Here is a 19,320-nt window from a genome sequence, read left to right on the forward strand (position 1 = left end):
CTGCAAGGGTTTCGTATACGGCTGGGAATAGCAACAATAAATTTGTACAGTAATTGAGCTAGTTACGCGCATGCTTTGTAACGTTTTACTATTCTTCTAGTGTCGCCCATCTATCCTCGGTATATTACAACCTCATGAAGTGTCTGAAATACTGCAAATGTACGCGACGTTCCACTCTAAATCGAAGCGGTTCTTTCATAATCATATCCATCAGAAAATTTTAGTGTTCGTGACCAAGGGGGCAAAATACTAAGACTGGTGTGCGAGGTAGCCAAGGACAATGCAGCTTTATAGAGTCTAATAAAGAAAATACAGAAATCGTTTCTTGGATCGAGGGTCGATACTACTCGGTTCAGTCTGATGTTCATCACTGAAGCATTGGAATTTTCTAGCAGGTAATTACTTGCATGACACTGGAAAGGCTTATTGGGTAATCACTGACATAGTGCGGAGATGTTCATATGTGGAGGACGCCCATGGTGATAGTGTCCTGTGAGGCACTGAGCTGGAAGATACATGTGGGGAGCCCGGCCACCTACTGCAAGTCTTTTTAGTTGTTGTCACTTCGGCGATTTGGGCGTCGATGAGAGTGAGATGGTGATGAAGACAACGCAACTCCCAACCTTCGACTGGAGAAAACATTCGACCCGGCCGGGAATCGAACCTGGGCCTCTCACATGGCATTCCGCCGCACTGACGACTCAGTTAAGGAGGCGCAGGTGAAGTCCGGCGAAGCGGGAACTGCAGTGGACCCCAAGTGATGAATCGCTAGATGTAACCGGTGGAGAACAAGGAACGCTGTGGGCGCTCGGCGTAACTCGCAATGTTGACGAACCACTAGGGGCGGCCGGTGTAAAGCCCAGCTTGTGAACTGGCTGCAGAGCTGTCGACGGCAACCTAAATACTCGTCTGGCTGAAAGATACGGGTGGAGGTAGCGTCGCGATGGCAGCCCTGTTTTCCGCTGTGCTTATGACTCTGGCGCCCACGGCCTTGCCGCAGTGGTAACACCGATTCCTGTCAGATCACCGAAGTTAAGCGCTGTCGGGCTGGGCTAGCACTTGGATGGGTGACCATCCGGTCTGCCTAGCGCTGTTGGCAAGCGGGGTGCATTCAACCCTTGTGGGGCAAACTGAGGAGCTACTTGATTGAGAAGTAACGGCTCCGGTCTCTTAAACTGACATACGGCCGGGAGAACGATGTGCTGACCACATGCCCCCCCCCTCCCCCCCACCTCCGAATCCAGAGACACCTGTGGGCTGAGGATGACACGGCGACCGGCCGGTACCGTTGGGTCTACCGAGGCCTGTTCGGACAGAGTGTAGTTGAGTTTAGTTTATGCCGCTGGCGTAATACGGTATCGTGGTGGCTGTTGGAGGTTTGGCTGTAAAGAACGTGGCGTATCAGGCGACCACAATATTATTGCATCAGGGAGAGAGGGCGCTTCAGTCGCCTTATCTTGCGTTTTTACTGCGATATGTCACGGGTACACGATGAACCACTTGACAGTATATGCACAACTGTCTTGACATCATTCACAACGCGCTGCACTTTCCTGTTCTTTACTGTAACGTCAATGTGCGTTTCCAGCAACACTCACGGATGTCCAAGTGCAATAATATTGTGATTAGGAAGTATTTGTGTGGTGCTGGGGATCATTTTCGCCTGAGCTCCAGCGGAAGACTCGATAGCGGGCCTGAGCTGAGGCAACCTGCTATACACAACTGTATGGTTGGTGATTATGTCGGAAGAGGAAACGGAAAAAAAAAATTATCTGACACCACAGTTTTCAGTTTGACATGATTATAAAAGAACATTCAGAATACATTTCATTAGTGGTGTCATAATGTGACTTGTGTTTTATTCACTGGTTTCATTTCTTGAGGGATCGTGTAACAGTCTGTGTGGTTGAAACCAGTATACAATGAGCCGTGTTTTTTGTGTTAGTTTACTCTGGTGATGATGAGGTTACTTGAATATTTATAAGCTGTGGACAACAACTATATACAGCTTAAATATCAGGTTAACTGAAAGGAAATTTATATAAGATTAGATAAATGGGAATACACAAACGGTGAGGAACGGTAATCAGCTCTGAAGACATAATAAGATGTGAGACCCCCTGTGCTGGAATCACAGCCTGTTGATCATAGTAGGGGCATCGAAAGTATGCAACTGTATTGGGAGGATCTTCCTGGACGCAGTTCATATGGAGTCCTCGAAGCATCGATAAAGTCAAGTTGCTGATCAACCACATCTCAAACGTGTTCGATGTGGAATGTGCCGAACATACGAGAGTTTCCAAGCCGTGGACAGCGTATTAACGGAACCACTTGCTATCAAGTATCAGTGGCAACTACTCTGTCCAAATACAAGGGCAGAATTCATCGCTGGAGGCGAAGGTACACAGTCCCGAGAAAGGCAAAAAAGAAAACCAGCAACGTACCGCAGTCCGTTACAGGCCCATCATCAGTAGAGTCTAAAATAGAACTCCGTCCTGGGATGTTATTAAATAACAAAATTTTACCTATTAGAGAGTTAGTGTACATCAGTCACGTAAAAAGCGGATTAACTATTATTCGAATCTCATCTACACCTACATACGCAATGTGTTTAAAAGAAGTGTCGCATATTTATGAAGATGGTAGTAATGGTCCGAAATAGTTGAGATGTTCCTATAACGATATGTCCGGATATCAATACCTGTTGAGCTATGGGCGAAATGGCCCTCGTGTTCCAGTTTGTCACCTAGAAGTAAACACTATACGCAGTACTACTTGCGGTTACCACGCGCTCTGACACATACCTCAACCCTTCTTCGACGTGAATCAAGCACATTTTTCAAATTCACTTGCTCCAATCGGAATGATTTACATGCGTTGGTCACACGTTCCTGAATCGTCTGCACTCAGTTGACGAATTGGGCATAATCCAATACCTTTAAATGTCTCTATAGCCATAAATCGCACGGACTGAGGTCTAGTGAATGGGGAGGCCATCTTACCGTACCACCTCGAGCAGTCCAACGCCCATAAAACGTTGCGGTGAGATGCCTTCACATGATTCGAAGAAAATGGGTTGGTGGATCATCGTGTATAAACCATAGACTTTGTCTACCTGCAAAGGTGATATTCTGCAATATCGCTGCTAACTCATGGCGTAGAAATCGGTGATACCCAGCATGCGCTAAACTATTTGGTAAAGTATATGACACTATGAGAATGTCACAGACAATTACTGCCGATACATCGATACTGAAGCCATTCCGCCGCTGCACTACCACACGAAGAATTGCATATGCCAACACGTACGTACAGTTGCAATTTACTATACCATATCTTGTGAGCCCACCCTACAACACAGAATACTACACACCACTCGTCGCAAGTGACACAGCCCGTAGCTTAACAGGTATTGTTTTCTGGACATGTCATTAAGGAACTTTTCTTCTAGTTCTTGTAGGAATATGACACTTTTGTTAAACAAACAGTATAATTTGAAAGCCGCTGTACTGTGCAAGATGTAGAATACTTTGCAGCAAAATTAGTGACTTACTCTGTTATTCCGATCGACTACTGACGGTGGAAAAAAGGCTGTTTATATGCCTTTCTACGTATCCTAGTCACTTACGGCTACAATTCTATCTTCTCTTATTTTCTACTCGAGATAGACAGATGTGGCAGCAGAACCGTACAACGATCTCCCTTCAGTTTCTATTCTCTAAATCGGCTCAACAGTGTTTCATGAGAACTGTCATCTTTCTTCCAAAGATTCCCATTTAAGGTCCCCCAAGAATTTCTGTTACACTTTCACATCAGCTGAACCGTCCTGATACGATCCGTTTGCTATTTCGTTATACGTTTGTTATCACGTCTGCTTGATAAGTATTTCAACCACTGGCGCAATACGCCGTAATCATACAATTTCCATGTCTGAAAGACAGTGCACAGCACTATACAGACACTGCAAATTGTTTAGACAGGCCGCGTCAATAACAAAATGTCTCTCCCGGTGGATATGGTCGCATAGGGAGTTTGGGTCGGTGAGGGAGACGTTTACCGATGGCGGGAGAGGTTAAGGCGACCACTCGCAGTAAGCGAGAAATGTGGCTTAGCATCCAATCTGGCACAAATTTTCATGTTAAGTCGTATGTGCTATTTGCGAATACGTCTCTTCTACTTTAAAATCAGTTGCACTAGAGTCTTTTAACGATTTCCTTCCCCGGAACTCGCTCTTGTAACGATTTCCTTCCCTCTGCCTATTAGTAAAAATCTGTCTTCCCTTTGCATTACCTACTACAGATTTTACTTCTTCGTGACACTTATTATCGTCTCTTAGTGTTAGTCCAGGTATTCCTGCATTCATTCATTCCCATTTAAAGAGAACTCTGATTCACTGCGCCATGAACGATGTCATACCTATTCGTTACAATGAAATGAATAGCGCTAGCTGCATACAGACGTTGATATAAGTCAACGGGGACAGTTGAAAATGTGTACCCTGACCAGGACGCGAACCCGGGATCTCCTGCTTACAAGGCAGACCCCTCTATCCATCTGAGCTACCGAGGACACAGAGGATAGTGCGACTGCAGGGACTTATCTGTGGCACGCCTCCCGTGAGACCTACATTCGCAACTTATTGTCACGCACTATATTCATACTGCCCCTGCCCATTATACTCATTACTCACGGCTTACTGGCGATTCTCGTAAGAGTTCGGACACTGATTGTGCAACCGCACAGAAGAAGATGGTGAAATGGCCGGTAAGCCTTATATATATATATATATATATATATATATATATATATATATATATATATATATATATAACAAAGGTTGTGTTATTAAGAACTAATAGCCGGCCGAAGTGGCCGTGCGGTTAAAGACGCTGCAGTCTGGAACCGCAAGACCGCTACGGTCGCAGGTTCGAATCCTGCCTCGGGCATGGATGTTTGTGGTGTCCTTAGGTTAGTTAGGTTTAACTAGTTCTAAGTTCTAGGGGACTAATGACCTCAGCAGTTGAGTCCCATAGTGCTCAGAGCCATTAAGAACTAATAACATTAAAAATGGTGCAAAGGTCCAGTTCACACACGTTAATTTACTGACCATACAATGAAGGCTTTTACGACCGGATGTTTCATCTGCTGAGAATTCTTCCCGGTCGTATGGCCGTGGTCCATGGAACTCTTCAATCCCTGACGTTTCGTCCAAGACTACGTTGGAAATCTTCGGTGGTGCTCCTGATTGTGCTGAGTCTTCCCGACTTCACTGACCGCCAAAACATTAAATGAAAGTGAATTCAGACTGGTATTAAGTGATGGGAGAATGGAAACAAGAGAGCACGATCCTTTTATTAATTATTCTGAATAAAAATTGTTGGTGTGCACTGCAAAGAATGTCAGAGCCGCCACCGAGCTTCGCGTTCCGCGGAACGCAGTACCATGCAGGCTGACGTGAAACGATGGGGACACGGAGCTCACGGCAGTTGAATTTTTGTAGTTTTTTTATATTTGTGATACGTGAAGTTCGGGACTCAGATCTCAATTTGTCAAAGCAGTTTGATGCAACTCTCAAAAATTCTCGAGAAAATCGACTGAAATTTTCCGAGAGTCTTTAATAACCTTTATACGATGAAGGTCATTTTGTTCGACAGGCCGTGTGGCTCTGTGGTGGAATGGTCGTCTGCCATGCGGTTTTCTTTGGTTCTGTTTCCCGCTGTGGTAAATATTCAAACAAAGGAGCATATTATATTAAGAGTAAATTACGTAAGACATCGATGAAAAAGAAAAACAACACATTTGCTATTCCAGTTTTATTCACACATTAAATTGAGAGTGCAATACCATAGATCTATGAAACAGGGAGCGGCAAACACTCGGGCACCTCGGTCTTGCGTGCAGCCTACTACGCCCCAGCCAAGTCTCAGCATCGCGAACTCGCCGTGTCGCAGTCACGACCGAACGACAGGCGGTGGTACGAGTGCTTCCACAGGCTGTCATATCCGAGGAACCTATTTGCGTTTGCACAACTATCACGGGTATTCTGACGCCGGCAGCTGCAATGGCTGGCACGTAGATTATACGAGCCACGTCTTTCAGCTTCGAGAACCTCTCCTGGAATCCGGGCGCGTGCTACACACCTCGTCGTCTCTGGATGCCCTCAACGCCCATCATAAGGACCAACGTCGCCGTTCTCAGCTTCCATCGTTGTTTCTTTTGTAGCATTAATGACAGACTTTTCTGTGTCCGTGTTGGACCTAATCAGGACGGCATTCTCGGAACTTGGGGCCGGCCGCTGTGGCAGAGTGGTTCTAGGCGCTTCAGTCCGAAACCGCGCTGCTGCTACGGTCGCAGGTTCGAATCCTGCCTCGAGCATCGATGTTTGTGATGTCCTTAGGTTAGTTAGGTTTAAGTAGTTCTAAGTCTAGGGGACTGATGACCTTAGACGTTAAGTCCCATAGTGCTTGGAGCCATTTGAACCATTTTTTTCGGAACTTGGGTTATTTCCCTCTAACTGTATATCCCTATGGAGCTCCGAGTGGTGCTGCTACGAGCTAGAAACAGTGAGGCGACTTTTAGATAGCAGGTCTGGCAACCCTCTTAATGGTTCAAATGGCTCTCAGCACTATGGGACTTATCATCTGCGGTCATCAGTACCCTAGAACTTAGAACTACTTAAACCTAACTAATTTAATGACATCACACACATCCATGCCCGAGGCAGGATTCGAACCTGCGACCGTAGTGGTCTCGCGTTTCCAGACTGAAACGCCTAGAACCGCTCGGCCACAACAGCCGGCTGGCAAGCCTCTGTATCAGCCCCTAGTGAGACGCTGTATTTTGTGCTTTTTGTTCTTACCGTCGAAGCAGACTTAGTTTTGCTGTCAATAAACTTATTGAAACTTGAACGAGATTTTCATTCTGCAGCGGAGTGTGCGCTGATATGAAACTTCCAGGCAGATTAAAACTGTGTGGCGGACTGAGACTCGAACTCGGTTTGTTTGCCTTTCGCGGGCAAGCTGTGAGGGCGGGCGTGAGTAGTGCTTGGGTAGCTCAGATAGTAGGGCACTTTCCCGCGAAAGGCAAAGGTCCCGAGTTCGAGTCTCGGTCTGGCAAACAGTTTTAATCTGCCAAGTAGTTTCCTATCAGCGCACACTCCGCTGCAGAGTGAAAACCTCATTCTGGAAACATCCCCCAGGTTGTGGCTAAGCCATGTCTCTGCAATATCCTTTCTTTCAGGAGTGCTAGTTCTGCAAGGTTCACAGGAGAGCTTCTGTAAAGTTTGGAAGGTAGGAGACGAGATACTGGCAGAAGTAAAGCTGTGAGGACGGGGCGTGAGTCGTGCTTGGGTAGCTCAGACGGTAGAGCACTTGCCCGCGAAAGGCAAAGGTCCCGAGTTCGAGTCTCGGTCCGGCACACAGTTTTAATCTTATTGAAACTTGTTCTCCCTGTGTGCCGGTGAGGGACACTTCAGAGAGTTAGATCGAAATACGTATAGGCTGACGAAGCGAGGGTCCGTAACATTTATCAAATTTTTGAATATGATACACGCTGCTTACGGATGTCAACAGGATTTTAGTTACAATCGGGTTGGGTTGGGTTGTTTTGGGGGAGGAGACCAGACAGCGAGGTCATCAGTCTCATCGGATTAGGGAAGGACGTGGAAGGAAGTCGGCCGTGCCCTTTCAAAGGAACCATCCCGGCATTTGCATTGAGGGATTTAGGGAAATCACGGAAAACCTAAATCAGGATGGCCGGACGCAGGATTGAACCGTCGTCCTCCCGAATGCGAGTCCAGTGTGCTAACCACTGCGCCACCTCGCTCGGTTTAGTTACAATCGGAATAACGCTCATGGCCACCAGTATATTTATCAGAGGCAATTGCAGTTTCAAATATCTGACATTTTCAGGTTTGCATATTAAGCACGGAGGCAAATATCGGCAATGTCACAAGCGAACACAACTGGCTTTATCCCGCTAAACGAAGCAATATAGCCGACACGTTTCGAACGTCGTGTTTTTCCTTTTGTGGATAAGAGCTGTTTGTGGCGCGATGAAATGGGATCCTGCCGGGATTGTCAACTTGCTAATTGTCAATATGCACTCCGGTATTCGATATGTATGCACTAAACCGACAGCCCTTAGTAACTGCAATCGTAACTAATAAATATAGTGATAGCCATGAGTGGTATTTGTCATGTTCAGAAATCTATTATGAAAAGCAATTAAAATCTGTCACATGCAGTAGGTAGTCCACAAATTCAATAATTTTCTATTGTTTTCCTTATTCACGTCTTTGTAGAAAAATTAGCATGCTGATTTATAAAATGTCTGTTTGGATGGACATCTTCTGCGGTAGGTGTTGTATTCTACTTGTATTTCTTTTCCAGTCTTTAGCGTACTGGGATCTAAGATTTTTCCACGAAATTCGTTCCTCTTTCATTTACAAGGCGTTATCTGTGGTGATTTTGTGAATATAGCATACATAATGTTTCTAAATTTGATAACTACGCAGTCAGAGCTGGAAGGAAAAATATTGTTGACAGGTCATCCCCCATTCATTACTCTTATTGAAGGAATGGAAGAGGGAAGAAGACAGAGAGAAAGACCAAGATGGAAGATCATGAATAAAATTAAACTAGCAAGATATATGAGAGCATCAAGGCAGGATATATGAGAGAGCCCACCAACTTTCAAGCTGAGGAAAAAAAGAAGAGACGAAGATTAAAAACAGTTTTTGCCTATGAATGTGGTGTACAATATGATTTCGGTGTTTATGACTCATTTTACATGTTCTGAAGTCGACAGGTTTTTCGCTCGTCGCTAGCAGATGTTGTAGTATAAAAAGTATGGTTGCACTTTACTTTTGTTAAGCTTCATGGAAATTTGATCTGTGTTTTCATCTGCTTTGAAATCACCACTGAATTATACGGCAGCTGTAGTCGAGCGGTTCTAGGCGCTTCAGTCCTGAACCATGCAGCTGCTACGGTCGCAGGTTCGAATGCTGCCTAGGGCATGGATGTGTGTAATGTCCTTAGGTTAGTTAGGTTTAAGTCGTTCTAAGTTCTAGGGGGCTGGTGACCTCAGATGTTAAGTCCCACAGTGCTTAGAGCCATTTTTTTCCACAAGAAAATCAAGTTCCCTAAAAGCTAAAAAATTGCAAAGGGTGAAAGTGAAACCACGTTTTTACGACAGCAACAACTGATAGTGACACAATCAACACACAGTCAACTTTAAAATACATTTGCACAGTACATTGATATGCAAAATTTCTTTTTAATCTATAATCACCAAAGTGTGGATTCGTATTATGAGTGCTATATTTACAGAATCACTACTGAAGATGTTCTGTAAATAAAAGCGAAACGCCTCAGGTGCAACACTCCCATAATTTACAATACGCTTATGACAGGGAATGACAAATAATAAGTTTTTGTTTATTTGCTTTAGCTGTACACTGTTGTGGAATAATAACCAGTGTAATTGTCCGATATTTTTATGAAGACGCGTCAAAGCTTGAAACGCACGACTGTTAGGGTAGGTACTGTAGCACAGTGTAGGGAAACTTCGAACTGAACGAAAAGGAAATTGGTTGTCACCGATTTTGTTCAGTTTGTTGCTGGATGAAGTGCTGCCATAGTTGGGACAGCGAACAAAACCGTTACTACTGAAGATGTTAATATCAGATACAAAATAAAAACAACAGTGCAGTCAAGCAGCAAAACACAGTATCAAGGTAGGGTACAATAAGAATCACATTATGAATGCAGAGGCCAACTGGAAGATTGAAGGTCAAGCGGTGGAGAATGTGGACGGCTACTGTTACCGGGGAGAAAACTAAGAAGCAATTTATAGAGCAACTATACCATAACATACTGCTCCCAAACGCTGCACGAACTACGAAACGTTACAGAAACAACTTGTGGAAAGAAAAACCTGTGCAGGAACGCCGAACTGAAACGTAATAAGTCAACAATCAGAAATAGCTTATTATGCACAACGGAGAGGACCACCTTGGACAAAAGGGCCTGCATCCTGCTCGAAGAGGTGGAATGAAAGATCTTGAGACACACCTGAGCACGAAGAAATAAGGTGAAGTATGGATACATAGATCAAGGCGAGATCTGTTTGAGAACGTTGGACCAACGTCAAGCATGATACCCATGAGAAGCCTGAGATTTGTCAGGCACATAATGAAGATGGAGGACAGCACATTCGCCAATAAGATATGGAACGCATCACGCTTAACAGTGAACAAGTGGATGAGAGAAGCGAGGGGCAACTGAAAGACAATTAGAATAAGTGAAAAAAATCAATTTACTACTGTCCAGAATAGATCCAGCTACACAAATACAGTGGAAACTCATTGGTGAACTCATACCAGAATTAAAATGAAGTTCATGGAAGCAGAAAGACCCAGGATAGCGAGAGAATGGAGAGGTACTGGGAAGAAAGTGACCTGTGATCCTAAAGGGGCGGAGCGAACCGTATAAATGTAATTGGGGTGTTCCAGTAAATAAATGGCAGTAATGAAAGTGATTCTAAGAGCTATACTTATCTTCTAACTTATAACCACATACAGTGTGGGTTCGTATGTCAACAGAGGATGTGCTGTATAACTATTTAATGTGTTGGTTATATCACAGTATATGCATTTTTTAAGAATTTAGTTTAAATGGTAAAAACCGAAATAGATCGAATACCAAACGTACTCTGAAAATCTTTCAATGTTCGGTCTAACAACTTGGTGAGCCATTGTCTGTCAGGTTGGGAGCGTCACTGCTGAATGCATTAGTAGCAACGACAGTGGATGCGATATCATAGTGGAAGTAACTGCATTTTAGTCCGTCAACCTATTGTGTTTGTGTGTGACATCGCTTCGTTAAGTTTCTACAGGCTTAATTTGTAGAAAGCAGTATCGCAGATGGGACGTCATCGGTAGCACAGAGTGTAAATCGGTGCAGATCGCCTACCATAGTGTAGGTGGGAGTCAGTTGGGACAACAGGTACACAGAAATCAAGCTTGTTAGCTAATCGACAGGACTCGAACGAAGGGAACACAAGGAGCAGTTATCGATTGCTGCGATCGATCAATCGATCGGTCGATCAGAGCAGCACGAGTGAGGCGCGAGCCCTAAGAATTCCCCGCGCACGTTGGCTGAGGGCTGGAGGGCATCAAGGGCCTGATCGCCAGACAATGGCGCCTTTGTGCGCAGGGCCGGCCGGGTACGGCAGATCACGTGGCCCCGCGGACAGAACTGCGCCATTAGGGAGGCGGCGTAACTCATCTCGGGTGAAACTTTAAACGACGAGGGGCTGCAACGGCGGAGCGCGGGGAGGCGAACGAACGGGACACAGCCATTCATGTTCTTCCAATCAGGAATTTCCTGAGAATTTCATCTATTCCGTATGCTGACTGTGCTACCGATGACGTCCCATCTGCGATTTTGCTTTGTACAAGTTAAGCCTGCTGAAACTTGATGAAGCGATGTCGCATGGAAGCACAATTGGTCGACGGACTAAAATGCAGTTAGCTCCACTATGATGCCGCATGCACTATCATTGTTACTAATGAAGCAGAATTAATAATTTTTCCTCACGAACTACTCACAGACTTGCGATGTTACCTAACTCCACAAGCAACTTTAACTTCATGTTCACTGACGCTGGGTCCGACTTTTCTAAGCCACTGCAGTTACTACTGTGTTTCGTGGCGACGGCGAGATTTATTATAGTATGTGACAGCATTTCGGTAAGAAAGTTTATTGAAAATATCTTGATGCAGGATGAAGTTTACCCCCCATCCCCTAAGAATCCTTAAAAGCACGTGACTTTCTTCTGACTCCTCACACGCACTGAATACCTGCGAAAATCCTATTTATATCTTGCAATCTCAACTGCAGCATTCCCATCCTTTTCCCTCCAGTTAGACTATGTGATCAAAAGTATCCGGACACCTGGCTGAAAATGACTTACAAGTTCGTGGCGCCCTCCATCGGTAATGCTGGAATTCCACATAGAGTTGGCCCACCCTTAGCCTTGATGGCAGCTTTCACTCTCGGAGGCATACGTTCAATCAGCTGCTGGTAGGTTTCTTGGGGAATGGCAGCCCATTCTTCACGGAGGGCTGCACTGACGAGAGGTATCGATGTCGGTCTTTGAGGTCTGGACACGAGGTAGGCGTTCCAAAACATCCCAAAAGTGTTCTGTAGCATTCAGGTCAGGGCTCTGTGAAGGCCACTCCATCACAGGGATGTTATTGTCGTGTAATCACTCCGCCACAGGCCGTAAGTTATGAACAGGTATTCGATCCTGTTGAAAGATGCAATCGCCATCCCCGATTGGGAAGCAAGAAGGTGTCTGTGCTGTGATAGTGCCACGCAACACAAGTGGTACAAGTGTAACACCACAGCTCTAATTCGCTATTGATTTATTTTGCCTTTTGTTTTATTTAATGTTGCATCGTTGAGCTACTGAAAATGTGTTTGATTCGATAATACAAAATTGTATACTCCTTTCTTTGTTAAAACTTAGATCTCATGATTTGATTCTATGCAATGTAGTATATCTGTAATTTAAATTCTTTGTCCCAATTGGAAGGATACAAAACTTACTGTATATATTTGGAATTTGTTTAAACAATTTTTTTGAGAAATTTCAATATGTGCAAAGGTTCTGTTTTATTTAAAATGTTTATTTGCTGTTATGTAAACTGCTGATCTTCACTTAGGATTCTTAGTTTGTATGAAAAAGGCGTAGTGGTTCCCCTCTGGAACGGAACTGTGTACCGCGCGCAAATTGTGGTTGGCTAGGTAGAAAAGGTGGAAATAAGAGTCAGTCGGGGACGAGCTACCAAACTGTGCACTGCCCATGTAAAAGTTGTATATTGTGCTGGTTCCGAGAGAGGCTTTTCCTGCCGCTTTCCAGTGCCTCGGATGGATGGATAAAGAGCTGGAAATATTCTGGAATTGATGTCTACCATCGCCACCAAGAAATGACAGAGTCCGGCAATTCTACGTGCTAATCCACCTACCAAGATGCAGTTGCCACCACATTGCGCAATTACTGTAATGGAGCACTATAGTAATGTACAGTGAAGGATCAGCTCATTGGATGTTTCAGTGTGCACAAATATACGGTAACTTATAACTGAATACATGTACCTACCTTGAATTTTTCCGTATCACAACACCTTTCAAGTTCCTCTCCATTTGAACTATGATTACCGAGTGTCCTAGTTTGTGGAAAAAATGAAAGCCTGAAAGCCAAATAGTTAATTAAATAATGTTGTTTGATCTGTGGTAAGAAGGGAATATTCAGATTTACTGTGGATTTAGTGAAATTGTGGGAGGTAGTAAATGTAGTTTTGTGAAGTTTCAAAGCCACCTATTTAATCATTTACTTGAAAGTAGAAGACTGTGGTAATAAAGACAATTTGCTGTTCCTTTTAAAGATTAAAAGTTCTTAAAACTGAGGCTTATAAAGGTTTGCTTAGTTAATGATCACAGTGCTGCCTGTAGTAAATTTTACAAGGTGAGTCAGTTTCTTGCAAATATGTCAACATTGTGTTTCACTGTAGTAAAAGTGGAAAACTGCAGTAGTGGAAAGTCATATATTCATGTTTGCTAAGTGTTTGTCTCTCTTGTGAATTGGAAGTGCATATCAATAGTATAACAGGATCGACAGTTTGTCTATTGTGCTAATGCTAGGTAACAAGTAACGGGAAGACCACTATTTATGAAAACAATCATTTCTTTATGCAAAAGACAGTGAGAAGTAACCAGTTAGTGAATTCCAATTAACTTTCACTTTAAATAGTAAAGTGAGAGAGACTTAATCTGTGACCAGCTCGTAATTTTGCAGTGAACTACATTTATAATTTTATGTCAACTAGGAAAGTGTTTGAAAAATAATACTTAACCTATGTCCAATTTATGATTCTGCAGCGAATCGTAATAGTAATGTTATAAAACTTATTCGGTTTGAATAAGCCCTGAACGTAATAGTGTGTTTCGTCATCTGTTATATTTATGCAAATAGTATGTCCTGCTCTGTCAGCTTCCAATCTTAACCGTGAACATATGCAGGTGTCAGAGTTCATTTCACTCACGTGTGGCAAAATATAGATTGTTTGTCCGTTAAAGTTACTCATACCTTCTTTCTTAAACAAGAACGTTAATCTTTCTCTTGCCTAATTAGGCTGGCGACCGTTTTCCTTATTCTTTAAACAGTGTAGCTAGGTAAAACATTATTTGTTACTGTCTGCATATTTACGTAATTCTGACTTTCACTTCCGATAAGCCATCTCCGTTAGGTACAATGCGGTCAATATAACAAAATTCCTCTCAGAGCGTAACACTGCTCTGTTGCATTATGCCATAATTGCTTTAACAAGATAGTTTTATTTCACAACCTGCGTCCATCTTTAAGGTTATGGTACAGCAGTAGCGGACGGTAACGTTATACAAGCCCCCTTAATGAAAAACACGACCACACCATAACACCACTGTCTCCGAATTTTACTGTTGCCACTACACACGCTGCCAGATGACGTTCACAGGGAATTCGCCATACCCACACCCTGCCATCGGATCGTCACATTGTGTACCATGATTCGTCACTCCACACAACGTTTTTCCACTGTTCAGTCGTCCAATGTTTACGCTCCTTACGCCACGCTTGGCGTCGTTTGGTATTTACCAGCGTGATACGTGGCTTCTGACCAGCCACTCCACAATGAAATCCTAGTTTTCTCACCTCCCGCCTAACTGTCATAATACATGTTGTGGATCCTGATGCAGTTTGGAATCCCTGTGTGAAGGTCTGGATAGATGTCTGCCTATTACACATTACGGCCCACTGCAACTGTCGGCAGTCTCCGTCAGTCAACAGACAAGGTTGGCCTGTATGCTTTTGTGCTGTACGTCTCCCTTGACGTTTCCACTTCACGATCACATTGGAAACAATGGACCTAGGGATGTTTAGGAGTGTGGAAATCTCGCGTACATACATGTGACACAAGGGACACCCAATCACCTGACCAAGTTCGAAGTCCATGAGTTCCGCGGAGCGCCCCATTCTGCTCTCTCGCGATGTCTAATGAGTACTGAGGTCACTGATATGGAGTACCTGACAGTAGGTGGCAGAAAAATGCACGTAATATGAAAAACGTATGTTTTTGGGGGTGTCCGGATATTTTTTATAACATAGCGTGCCTGAGGTGATACGTTTGCACCATTCTACAAACACATCCCATCAACACTACAGCTACACATTCTCCATATACTCTGTAAACAGACATCTCCCAATGAAATGAACCCTTACATTTGCCCCTCCTACCAGACCATCTGTGTGTGCCCTTTAATAGGGAATGCTCAAAGGCGGAAGGATCCCTCCAAAACCCAGGCGATCATCGTAGGCAAAACCACCCCTTCCTCCCGCCTCCTTGATTTCTATCTCACCATCTATGGCCGTCCTATCGCCCTCACTCCCACCCTTAAGTACCTTGGCGTCACCCTCGACCGTCGCCTCTCCTGGACTCCCCACCTCCGGACAATCCAAGCCAAGGCACGCTCCCGACTCAGTCTCCTCAAGCTCCTCTCCGGCCGTACGTGGGGTCTGGACCCCTCCACCATCCTCCACACCTATAAATCCCTCATCCGCCCTATCCTTTGTTATGCCCATCTGGCTTGGATCTCCGCCCCCCCTACCTTTTATAAATCCCTCCAAATCCTTGAACGCCATGCTCTCCGCCTCGCCTATCGCATCCATCTCCCCTCCCCTACACGGATCCTGTACGATCTCATCCCCTTCCCCCACCTCCTCCTTTTCCTTGAAAGGATACGGATTCCGTACACCTCCCGTAAACTCGATCGTCCTCACCCGCTCGTCTCCCCGATCCACCCCCGCCCGCTGCTGCGCCTGTATTCCCACGTCCCACCCGGTCTCCATCTCTCCACCCTGCTTACCCTCTCCCAAGGTGGCTTCCGCCAGCTCCCCCTCCCTGATGATGTCCTCCTCCCCTCCATCTACCCCTCCTACCAACTTTGATCCTCCCTCCCTCTTCCTGTATCTGTTCCTTTGGGCACCCTCCATCCCTCCTCCCCTTCTCCCTACTCCTCCCCCGGGCCTCCCCTCCCCTGTCCTTCTACTCCTCCTCCCATCTCCTCAGCCATTGGCATCTCTGTTCTCCCCTCTCCACCCTCTCCACCCGCCCACACCCTTCTTCCCCTCTTGGCAGGTCACCGGACTCGCACACGCTACGTGGACTTTCGCGCGCCAGAGATCATCGCCATCTGTGTCTCGTGTGTGTGACGTCGTTTTGTGTTTTTAGTGCCCGCCGTCACGCTTCTACGTTCACTTGTGCCATCGGATTCATCAGTGTTATGTGCGCCGTGCCAACGTGTTTTCAGTGTCTTTCTCGTCGAGTGTGAACGGCTCCGTGTTTTTTTGTGTGTCTGTGTCCACTATTTTTGTGCCCGTCACTATGCTCCTTTTAATTCTCCATTATTGTACTTTTATTGTCAACTCTATGACTGAAGAGCGGCGTCGCATGCCGCTGCCAGCCTACCTGATTGTTCAGGTGTTAAAATAACAATAAAGTAAAAAATAAAAAAAGGCGGAAGGCTCATTGTGGTGCAAACGTGTGAAGCAAGGAGGTGATCATGCTGCAGACATATACTTGTGCTTCCTACAGTCAACTGAGCGACTTTTGAAAGGATTAAATTGTGGCCTTCCGAGTGGCGGGATGATTCTTCCTGAGAAGTGCCACACAAGTTGCACGTGCTGTGTAAGTTGTGCAACGACGTCGGAATCTGGTCACGTGGACATTCGTACACCCCTAGACGAGGTTCTGAACGTCCACGCAACAACGACGCGTGCCAGGATCGTCGTATTGTGAGAGTAGCAGTGGCAGATCTTACAAATAGCATGCACTGGTAGGACGGCTTGTGAGCCCAACGCTTCAACACGAACTGTTGTGAACCGGTTGTTAGCAATGGTACTACGGGCACGCACACCTCTAGCCCGTCTTCCACTCACGCTACAGCATCGTCGTATACAGCTAGACCAGTGCCGTCAGAGGATCAAAGATGAAATGTCTTGCCGTGGTCTCCAATGATGAAAACCGATTCTTTGTGCACGCAAGTGACAATCCTTAGCACGTACGACAAAGACATGGTGAGCGGCGTCCGGTAAAGTGCAAGACGCACTGGCCTTATCATGCGCCTTATGGTCTAGGATGCGATAAACCACAACTCTCGTTCAACTTCGGTGTTTCTGGAGGTGACTCTAACCAGCGCTCGATACGTGCAGAATGTTGTTAGGCCTGTTGTTTTGCCGTTCTTGGAACAGGGATGTGGTATGTTGCTCCAGCAGGATAATGCTCGCCCATATACTGCCCAAGAAACTCAACTTGCTCTACAAGACATGCAACAACTTCCCTGACCAGCAAAATCTCCGGAATTGTCTCCATTCGAGCACGTGTGGGGTATGGTGGGACTAGATGTGTCTTGTGCGTCTCGTTATCGAATAACACTTACAGGACGGCGTAAGCGTGGCATAACGTATCCCATGACAGCATTCGCCATCTGTATGATCGACTGGATGCTAGATTCAGCGCATGCACTGCAGTCTGTGGAAGCTACACATCGTATATGCATAGGCGTTTCAGTAAGGGTGCATACCTGGTACCACACGACTGCTTATTCTATTGATCTCTAAATTGAATCATTTCATGTGCTCCATATGCATTGTTGCATATCTTGAGTAAACTGGAAGCCTCTAAATGGGTGTACTAATTTTTTAGGGCACTGGTTATGCATTAATTTAAATACTTGTGGCTGAATTATATTGTATCGCTCCCAGACCAATATTGTTAGAGAGCAACGAAAGAAAAACTAGAAAGGGAAAGAAGAAGATAACCTTTAATGGGGAAGATTGCTCCAACTTGAGCTGAAATACAATGCGCAATGTTACAAAAGAAAAAAAAAAACAGTTTAAATGGCTCTGAGCACTACGGGACTTAATATCTGAGGTCATCAGTCCCCTAGAACTTAGAACTACTTAAACCTAACTAACCTAACGACGTCACAAACATCCATACCCGAGGCAGGATTCGAATCTGCGTCCGTAGCGGTCGCGCGTTCCAGACTGAAGCGCCTAGAACCGGTCACCCACAGCGGCCGGCCGCAATTTTACACTTTTCATCTCTGTGATTGTCCGGAAATCTAGCTTCAGCGATTCTCCGCACCAGCCAACTAGCCACTACAGCTCTTGTAGTGTTTGTAGCTTGTTGTTGGTACTCAAGGAAAGTGATGTAAGCTCCGTTTTCATTCGATGCGTCATCCTTCTTATCCGCATAGAGATACTTTTCAAACAGATGTTTTCAATAGTTGACATGTTACGCCACAGAGGTTCTGAGAACAAGGAATGTGATCTTTGGTTACTAGTAGTATTGTCATTCTATGAGAAATTAGAGAACGAGTCAGGTGTTGGTCTCACTACTGAGCAGTCTGGAAAGAGATTGCAGAGCACAGATAATGTCATATAGTATGTTGAATTTTGGAAATATGATTTGGTTAAGATTAATTTGAGAAATGAAAATTTTCAGGCACTGTTATTGCTGCCATGCTTGCTTGCGCATAATTTATGATTTGTTTGGAAAATGGAAAGTTAGTGGGATTTTTTTCATTGTTATTTCGGGTTGGTCAGCTTCATTGTTCAGACATGAATAAATAAAGCTATCAGTTTACATGGCTTGCAGACAGAAGTTACTCCTTTATCAGTTTAATAATTAATTTAACGGCAGAGTCAAGTTTTCTTAATGATAAACAATTGTTGTAGAGCTCTTGCTAACTGTGAAAGAGCGTGTTTCATTAGTAACAATATAGTTCTTTTTTTAAAAGAAATGGGTAGGTTCTTTCCAGTCATTTAACAAAGTTAAATTGTACCACTGTCTCCTTATGGAATTTTATTTTCTGGTTATGTGTGTCGCCGCATTGGATTGCACTGAGAGGAACACAGTGGCTAAGAATAAGGCGTGATCTGCCTAAAATAGCTGTACGTCTTTGCGATGCAATACGCAAGGCTTTCTTTCCTTTAGCTAGTTTGCTACTGCGCTGCATATTTTTATTGTCATCGCTTCGAGCACTGCCGAGTATCCAGTGCTACCGGTGAGCCATATAAATTTACTAGCACCAGTTATACTTCAGTTAGGAAACAGTTGGGTCATTCATAGGTAGATATTGCATTTCAAAATTAATGCCGGAGTCAGATTAAGTAAAGTTCATTTCAGATCATATTTCTTATGCAGGCAGCTTT

The 19,320-nt window shown here is 44.6% G+C and overlaps 1 long non-coding RNA gene and 1 pseudogene across 1 annotated transcript in view; one reads left to right on the forward strand and one right to left on the reverse strand.

Annotated features, from left to right (window-relative positions):
- Positions 1-19,320, reverse strand: part of LOC126199123 (uncharacterized) — a 370,186-nt gene that overhangs the window by 7,682 nt on the left and 343,184 nt on the right. The gene's annotated exons all lie outside the window — the stretch shown is intronic.
- LOC126200009 (5S ribosomal RNA) lies at positions 982-1,099 on the forward strand (annotated as a pseudogene).

The sequence above is a fragment of the Schistocerca nitens genome, chromosome 8, assembly GCF_023898315.1.
Source record: "Schistocerca nitens isolate TAMUIC-IGC-003100 chromosome 8, iqSchNite1.1, whole genome shotgun sequence".
In the NCBI taxonomy this organism is placed as follows: domain Eukaryota; kingdom Metazoa; phylum Arthropoda; class Insecta; order Orthoptera; family Acrididae; genus Schistocerca; species Schistocerca nitens.